The sequence below is a fragment of the Triticum dicoccoides genome, chromosome 5A, assembly GCF_002162155.2.
Source record: "Triticum dicoccoides isolate Atlit2015 ecotype Zavitan chromosome 5A, WEW_v2.0, whole genome shotgun sequence".
In the NCBI taxonomy this organism is placed as follows: Eukaryota; Viridiplantae; Streptophyta; class Magnoliopsida; order Poales; family Poaceae; genus Triticum; species Triticum dicoccoides.
This window is the reverse complement of record NC_041388.1, coordinates 296,630,910-296,640,588: the sequence shown is the minus strand read 5'-3', so window position 1 is coordinate 296,640,588 and position 9,679 is coordinate 296,630,910.

The following is a 9,679-nucleotide window of genomic DNA, read 5'->3' as shown; positions in this document are numbered from 1 at the left end:
GGCAACCGCACCCGGCGCCGGCCACCGCTCCAGCCACCACGGCCCTCCTCGCCTCCTCCACCGCGGCCTCCAGCCTCCCTCGCTACTCCGGCCGCCGCCCTGTTCTTCATCACCGACGAACCTCGTTATCCATGTAGCTACAGTACCTGCGTCAGATCCAGATCTGGATCGGGAGGTTGACTTTTTCGTCCCCAAACCCTAGCATATTTTGCATTCTTTGACATGCCATAACTCTGCATCCGTAGCTCCGATTCGTGCGTGTAGCATATCAAAATGTTCGCTTCGACGAGTACATCATTTCATCTCATTGCATCATTTTCATTTGAGCTCATCTTGATGCCCGAAATGCTGTTGGAAGAGGGCTATCTGATGAATTTGTCAGATCTGTTTTAGCAATTAGCCTTTTGTCATTTTTGCCATGATTAATGTGTGCATGCTATGATCCTGAGCTCTACATGTGTTTGGTTATATGCCATGCCATCTTTACAGGGGTGTATGCCATGTATTTTTGTGATATTTGTGGTGACTAGCACAAGCTTGCAAAGTAGCGTAATCGGTAATGCTGATTTCAGGGACTTAGAACTTCACTAAGTCCTTGTCCTGATTTTGTTGTTATGCCATATGTTCATGTTGTTTCCTAGTGATCCGTGCCTCTTTTGAGGATGATCAGTAAGGACGTTTTGTTAATATTGTTGTGCTCTATCCATCCATGTCTTTGTTTGCATTTATGGAGCACCCTATCTTGAGTCAATCGAGCTCTACTTTTGCTATAAAATGATCCTTGCAGATTGTTGACATGTTTAGTGATTTTGCTGAGGATGTTGCTATTGATCCGTGCATGCTATGTTGTTGTTCTTGCCATGTCTAGCTTCTATGCCATGTATTCTTGATGGGTGTATGCTTAGTTTGTCATTCCATGCTCTGTAGTGAGTGCATCGAGCTCGTAAACATGCCTACTTGTTAACTGTTTTGCATGCTCCAGTTTTTCACTAAGTCTGAATCTGTTTATGATTTTGCCATGTTCACATGCTTGCAATTGTATTTTCTGATCCCTTTTGGCTCAAGGTCACTAAGGGACTTTTGTTAAGTGCTTTGAGGAGCTTCATGCCATGCCTTGCTTTGGCATGTTAAGTTCATGTAGCATGTAGTTTTCATGCTCTAAAGTGTGCTTCCTGATGATGGATTCCAGACTTGTGTTAATTTCACTAAGTCTGAAACCTGTTATCATTTACACTTTTGCTATGCTTGTTTGAACCTGTTAATGGATGAACTAGCCGTAGCTCAGTGCTCATGTTTTGTCAAAAATCATGAGTGGATCTCTACCATGTATTTTGTTGTCATGTTTGAGTGCTGTAGTATGTTTATCTTGATGCATTTAGTTGGTCACTTGCTGATTATCGCAGACCGGTGCCATATTTGTTTTGCTTGCCTTTTCCAAACTGTGCATCCGATTCCGGTGATCTTTATAACGATTTCAACCAAAATCACCTCACCTTTCCAGTGGCATTCTTGTATTTCCAAGTTTAGGCTAGGTTCGATCATTCCTTGTCAAATCTTGCATATGCATCACATACCGCATCCCGCATATCATACCATGTTTGCATCATGTTGCTTGAGCATCGCACGTGGTTGATTGTGTTCTTTTTGCTTGTTTTCTTGCTTGGGTAGAGCCGGGAGACGAGTTCATGAATGAGGAGCCCATTGAGTTCTCTTACGAGGATCAAGTCAACTCTGAGAACTTTGCAGGCAACATGACCATACCCTCAAAATCACTTCTATCTTTGCTTGCTAGACGCTCGCTCTTTTGCTATGCCTATGCTACGATACCTACCACTTGCTTATCATGCCTCCCATATTGCCTTGTCAAACCTCTAACCCACCATGTCCTAGCAAACCGTTGTTTGGCTATGTTACCGCTTTGCTCAGCCCCTCTTATAGCGTTGCTAGTTGTAGGTGAAGTTTGGAGATCGTTCCTTGTTGTAACATTGTTTATTGTTGGGATATCACCATATTATCTTGTTTATCTTAATGCATCTATATACTTGGTAAAGGGTGGAAGGCTCGGCCTTTTGCCTAGTGTTTTGTTCCACTCTTGCCGCCCTAGTTTCCGTCATATCGGTGTTATTTTCCCAGATTTTGCGTTCCTTACACGGTTGGGTTATAATGGGAACCCCTTGACAGTTCACCTTGAATAAAAGTCCTCCAGCAATGTCCAACCTTGGTTTTACCATTTTCCACCTAGCCTCTTTTTCCCTTGGGTTTTTGGAGCCCGAGGGTCACCTTTATTAAACCCCCTGGGCCAGTGCTCCTCTAAGTGTTGGTCCGACCGAGTAGACTGCGGGGCCACCTCGGGGCAACTTGAGGGTTGGTTTTACTCGTAGGATGTCTCATGTGAGTGTGCCCTAAGAACGAGATATGTCCAGCTCCTATCGGGATTTGTCGGCACATTCGGGCGGTGTTGTTGGACTTGTTTTACCATTGTCAAGGATGTCTTGTAACCGAGATGCCGAGTCTGATCGGATTGTCTTGGGAGAAGGAATATCCTTCATTGACCGTGAGAGCTTGTGATGGGCTAAGTTGGGACTCCCCTGCAGGGATTTGAACTTTCGAAAGCCGTGCCCGCGGTTATGGGCAGATGGGGATTTGTTAATGTCCGGTTGTAGATAACCTGAAACTTAACTTAATTAAAATGAATCAACCGTGTGTGTAACCGTGATGGTCTCTTCTCAGCGGAGTCTGAGATGTGAACACGGTGTTGGAGTAATGCTTGACGTAGGTTGTTCTAGGATCACTTCTTGATCATAGTTATTCGACCGTGCTTTTTCCTTCTCTTCTCGCTCTCTTTTGCGAATAGGTTAGCCACCATATATGCTAGTCGCTTGCTGCAGCTCCACATCATACCTTGCCTTACCTATAAGCTTAAATAGTCTTGATCGCGAGGGTGCGAGATTGCTGAGTCCCCGTGACTCACAGTTTACTTCCCAAACCAGATGCAGGGACCGATGATACCGCTCCATACTATGCGCTTGAACTCAAGTGGGAGTTCGATGAAGACTCTCGCCGTTACTACGTGTCTTTCCCAGATGATCAGTAGTGGTGCCCAGTTGGGGCGATCGAGGACTTTGTCGCATGTGGGGGTTGATCTTTATTTTGGTACCGTAGTCGGACCATGAGTGTATTGGATGAATGTAATTCTATTCATGTATTTGTGTGATGTGGCGAGTGTAATCCAACTATGTATCTTTTCCCCTTTTATTTATTTACATGGGTTGTTGTGAAGATTACCTTACTTGCGACATAGCTTTTAATGCGGTTATGCCTCTAAGTCATGCTTCGACACGTAGGAGATATAGCCGCATCGAGGGCGTTACAAGATCTCCACAAGAGAGGGGGAGAACTTTGTATTGAGATTCAAAGAGAGAGAAGAAGCCATCTAGCTACTAACTATGGACCCGAAGGTCTGAGGTAAACTACTCACACTTCACCGGAGAGGCTATGATGATGTAGAAGCCCTCCGTGATGACGGCCCTCTTCCGGTGGAGCTCCGGAATAGGCCCCAAGATGTGATCTCGTGGATAAAGAAAGTTGCGGCGGTGGAATTAGGTTTTTGGCTCCTGTTCTGATCGTTTGGGGGTACGTGTGTATATATAGGAGGTAGAAGTACGCCGGAGGAGCAACGAGGGGCCCATGAGGCAGGGGAAGCACCCTAGGGGGGCGCCCCCACCCTCGTGACCACCTCTTTTGTTCCTTAGAGCAGGGTCCAAGTCTCCTGGATCACGTTCGGTGAGAAAATCACGTTCCCGAAGGTTTTATTCCGTTTGGACTCCGTTTGATATTCCGTTTCTTCGAAACACTGAAATAGGCAAAAAAACAGCAATTCTGGGCTGGGCCTCCGGTTAATAGGTTAGTCCCAAAAATAATATAAAAGTGGAAAATAAAGCCTAATATAGTCCAAAACAGTAGATAATATAGCATGGAGCAATCAAAAATTATAGATACGTTGGAGACGTATCATGGTGGTAGCGGCAACAAAAGTAAAGACAGCAAAAGTAATGTTTTTGGTATTTTGTAGTGATTGTAATAGTAGTAGCGGGAAAGTAAATAAGCGAGAACCAGTATATGGAAAACTCGTAGGAACCAGATCAGTGATGGATAATTATGCCGGATGCGGTTCATCATGTAACAGTCATAACATAGGGTGACACAGAACTAGCTCCAATTCATCAATGTAATGCTGGCATGTATTCCGTATATAGTCATACGTGCTTATGGAAAAGAACTTGCATGACATCTTTTGTCCTACCCTCCCGTGGCAGCAGGGTCCTATTGGAAACTAAGGGATATTAAGGCCTCCTTTTAATAGAGAACCGGAACAAAGCATTAGCACATAGTGAATACATGAACTCCTCAAACTATGGTCATCACCGGGAGTGGTCCCGATTATTGTCACTTCGGGGTTGCCGGAGCATAACACATAGTAGGTGACTATAGACTTGCAAGATAGGATCAAGAACTCACATATATTCATGTAAACATAATAGGTTCAGATCTGAAATCATGGCACTCGGGCCCTAGTGACAAGCATTAAGTATAGCAAAGTCATAGCAACATCAATCTCAGAACATAATGGATACTAGGGATCAAACCCTAACAAAACTAACTCGATTACATGATAAATCTCATCCAACCCATCACCGTCCAGCAAGCCTACGATGGAATTACTCATGCACGGCGGTGAGCATCATGAAATTGGTGATGGAGGATGGTTGATGATGACGACGGCGACGAATCCCCCTCTCTGGAGCCCCGAGCGGACTCCAGATCAGCCCTCCCGAGGGGTTTTAGGGCTTGGCGGCGGCTCCGTATCGTAAAACGCGATGATTTCTTCTCTCTGATTTTTTTCTCTCCAAAAGCAAATATATAGAGTTGGAGTTGTCATCGGAGGGCATCCAGGGGGCCCACGAGGTAGGGGGGCACACCCTAGGGGGTGCGCCCCCCACCCTCATGGACAGGGTGTGGGCCCCCTGGTCTTCATCTTTGGCGAGGATTTTTTATTATTTTTTCTAAGATGTTCCATGGAGTTTCAGGTCATTCCGAGAATATTTGTTTTCTGCACATAAAACAACACCATGGCAATTCTGCTGAAAACAGCGTCAGTCTGGGTTAGTTCCATTCAAACCATACAAGTTAGAGTCCAAAACAAGGGCAAAAGTGTTTGGAAAAGTAGATATGACGGAGACGTATCAACTCCCCCAAGCTTAAACCCTTGCTTGTCCTCAAGCAATTCAGGTGACAAACTGAAAGAAAGAAAGAAAAACTTTTACAAACTCTGTTTGCTCTTGTTGTTGTAACTATGTCAAGCCAGCATTCAAGTTTTCAGCATAGATCATAACTAACCACATTTGCAATAATTCTCAGGTCTCATAACTACAGGAATCCAGTACTTTGCCGTCTGCCATGGCGGACGGCAAAGGCAGGGACGACTGACAGCAAAGCACTATGCCGTCCGCCGCGGACGGCAAACAGCGACGGCAAAGATAGGGTCGGCAAACAGGTCCTTTGCCGTCGGCTTTTTATGGTGGACGGCAAAGAGCCCTTTGCCTACAGCGGCTGACGGCAAAGAGGGGGGACGGCAAAATGTTGCACGTCCACCAGCGTCACTCCGTTAGGCGGCTAACGGCGGCCTTTGCCGTCCGCCAGTGGACGGCAAATTTGAGCGCCTCTTTGCCGTCCGCCAGACGACGTCAGCTATACGTCAGCGCCCGCTCTTTTTTGCCGTCCGCCCGGCGGACGGCAAAGGCAAAGTCTTTGCCATCAGCTTGGCTTTGCCATCCGCCATGGTAGGCAAATTGGCCAAATGGTCCATCCCCAGGAAGCACAGGTGGGCGCCACGTGCCCCCTTTGCCGTCTACCACCGACAGCAAAGGGGTCTTTGCCGTCTGCCACGGACGGCAAAGAGCCTGCACTGCCTCTTTTTTGTTTTGTTTTTATTATATCCAACAATTATCACAACAAATATTTCACAGCACATATATATCCATCACATATATATCCAACATAATAAATATCCAGCACATATATATCCATCCATACATACATAGTCGATCCATACATATTACAATATGCAAAGTTTCATCATAGCAAGCAAGCAGAATACAAGAAGTGCATCAAAGGAAAAAACAGGAAAAAGCAAGCAATCCATCATAGGAAGCTGGCTTCCGTGAAGTGAATGAAACCTGCAAAATGACAAATAAGAAAGTTAGAAAAAGAAGACTAGAAGAAGAATTAGACTAGAAGAAAAAGAATAGAATAAGAAAACTAGAAGAAGAAGTATATGCCATATATTAGCTAACTTAGGTGAAATGCCACGTTTATGAGCTAACCTAGGTGAAATGGGTAGTTTATGAGCTAACCTAGGTGAAATAGGTTGTTTATGAGCTAACCTAGGTGAAATGGGTCATTTATGAGCTAACCTAGGTCAAATGGGTCGTTTATGAGCTAACCTAGGTGAAATTGATCATTTTGGAGCTAACTTAGTTGAAATGGGTCTTTTATGAGCTAACTAAGGTGAAATGCCACGTTTTTGAGCTAAGTAAGGTAAAATGGATCGTTTTTGAGCTAACTTAGGTGAAATGGGTTGTTTATGAGCTAACCTAGGTGAAATTGATCATTTTGGAGCTAACTTAGTTGAAATGGGTCTTTTATGAGCTAACTAAGGTGAAATGCCACGTTTTTGAGCTAACTAAGGTAAAATGGATCGTTTTTGAGCTAACTTAGGTGAAATGGGTCGTTTATGAGCTAACCTAGGTGAAATCGATCATTTTGGAGCTAACTTAGTTGAAATGGGTCTTTTATGAGCTAACTAAGGTGAAATGCCACGTTTTTGAGCTAACTAAGGTAAAATGGACCATTTTTGAGTTAACTTAGGTGAAATGGGTCGTTTATGAGCTAACCTAGGATGAAATTGATCATTTTGGAGCTAACTTAGTTGAAATGGGTCTTTTATGAGCTAACTAAGGTGAAATGCCACGTTTTTGAGCTAACTAAGGTAAAATGGATCGTTTTTGAGCTAACTTAGGTGAAATGGGTCATTTTGGAGCTAACCTAGGTGAAATGGGTCATTTTGGAGCTAACCTAGGTGAAATGGGTCATTTTAAAGCTAACGTAGGTAAAATGGATCATTTAGGAGCTAATCTACGTAAAATGGGTCATTTTAGAGCTAACTTGGATAAATTGGATCACTTGTAAGCTAACTAAGGTAAAATAAGTCATTTTAGAGCTAACTTAGGTAGAATGGATGGTTTATGAGGTCAGTAAGCTTATTAAGTCATTTTGGAGGAAAAGAAGCTAACTCTAGGTCATTATGGTAAGCATATTGAAGGAAATAAAGCTAGGTCTAGGTCTTTATGCATTTGTTAAGCAAAACACTAGAGAAACTTACCGTGATCGTGGAGATGTAGGAGCGGGCTGGCTCGCGCCGGTAGCTGGAGAAGGAGCGGGCTGGCTCGCACCGGTAGCTGGAGAAGGATCGTGCGATGTGTTTCTGGAGTTAAGCTGCACCAAAGATCATTTCCAATGTCTCTTTAGCATTATGACACTCAAATGTTAAGACTAGCAAGTAATGTTCATTCAAATTAAACTCACCGTGATCCCAGGAGCAATCACTGGCATCGGCGGAGCGGTCTGACCGGACTTCTCGCACACAAACTACACATTTGGTTTTCACAACAGAGTCATACTAGTTAGTAATGAGACTCAAATGTTAAGACTAGCAAGTAATCTACAGAAGAAACTTACCACAAGGAGCTCGTACATGGCCCTTGCCTGCATGTCATTCCGTGCCCTCTCCTCCTCCAACATCTTTGTCATCCTCTCCTCCAACTCCCGCTGCCTCTCCGCCGCCTCCGCCAGAAGTTTCTCTGTTCTATCTCTCTCACTCTGTATAGCAGCCTGCAACACCACTCACATGACCATTTGTAATCATTGACGGAAGCGCACACAATGTAATGGAGAAAGATAGCTGAGTACGTATAACTAACCTTGAAGGCGAGTTCAACTGGCCGTTGACGAGGCCTTATCTCAGGAGCGGAGCTCGGCTGGCGCGCCTTGATCTCCGGGAGAGTGCTAGGACAACGGATAAGTCCATCTCCCATGGCTATGGAGCCATGGGACCTCCCGCCACCAGATATCATCAGCAGCTCTGTATCAATGGGACCCTGGCTCGGGTTAAAGTCCTCCCCTTTCCTCGCCTTCCCCTGATCTCTATATTGCACGAGCTTGTCGTGGGCGGAGATGTTGGTGAAGTTCTTTGGATCATCGAGGTCAGACGCAGATAATGCCTTGACTTTCTTGTAAGGGCCAGTGTGGGCCATGGCATACAGGTCGTACACCTCTGGCACCTTATCCGCCTTATTGTAGCGTGCCTGAAAGAGAGAAACAAAGTAAGTTAGTAATTAAAGGGCTAAAGCTAGCATGATGAATGAATTGCATGAATCATGAAGCAAACCACATACCCAGTTCCGCCCGTACTGAAATAAGTTGGATCTGCCTTGGTGGTGTGGCACACCTTCCATTTGGGCACGTTTGTCCTTGGCCTCTTTGTGGGTGGCCAGCCATTCTTTTGAGCACCACTCATTGACCAACACCTCCCAACAATCCATCCGATCCGCACACCATCTCGGAGGGGCCTAAGTTAGCAAATAGAAACTTGAGCGCTACGGCTATGAATTACTAAATGAAAGAAGTAAGTACAAGGCCTTAAGAATTACCTTCATGTACTTCTCCTTACTCAAGAACTTATCGCGGCACTCCTGCTTGGGCTTCTTGATACCACGCCCGGCGTAGTAGTCTCGAACAGCCTGCACCCGAACCTCATGCCGTAAGTTCTGAAGTAGGCGCTTGCACTCCTTGTGGATTACATGATCCGCCTCCTCCTCGTATCCCTCCTCACACCTATAGAATGTCTGCAATCAAATGAGACAATATTGATTAGTACAATTAATAACTAGCTAGTTGAAGATTTTTAATTGTGTAAAGGAGCAATTACCCAGAACTTTCTGATCACGACGTCTGCCCTCGTCTTGCACAAGACACCGTCGATAATCTCACCCGGCGGGGCCGGGGCAGCCAAGTAGTGCTCCCAAGTCAATCCAACCTCTGGAAGCCGACCCTCACCAGGCAATGTGACAAACCCCGGGAAGTTTTGCCGAATCAGAACTCCAAGGACGAAGTTGAGCCGGCGGACACTTTCATGGTGGTCCCAACCCCTGCAGCATGACAAGGCCAACACATCAGTTATTTGAAGAAACGTGAATGCAGAAGGTACAAAAAGATTAAAATGCACTTACCTCTCCCCATCAGGGAAAATCAACCACCTCTGCTCGCGGGTCGCCGGCACGGACGGGAGCCGTGTAGCACCACGCTGGTAGACGTTGCCCCCCTCCTCCCCCTCCTCATCAGTCGGCTCCCCGCCATCATCAGCATGGCCACTCGGCTCCCCACCATCATCAGCGTGGCCACTCGGCTCCTCAGGCCAGGTACCCCATCCAGACGTGTGCTCCTCCGGGGTCTCGTGGGTCGAAGGCCCATCGACCCGAGGCTCGTGGGCCGAAGACCCGTGGACCGGAGGCTCATGGACCGGAGTCCGTGCAGCCTCCTCCTCAGACGAGTCCACCCTAGC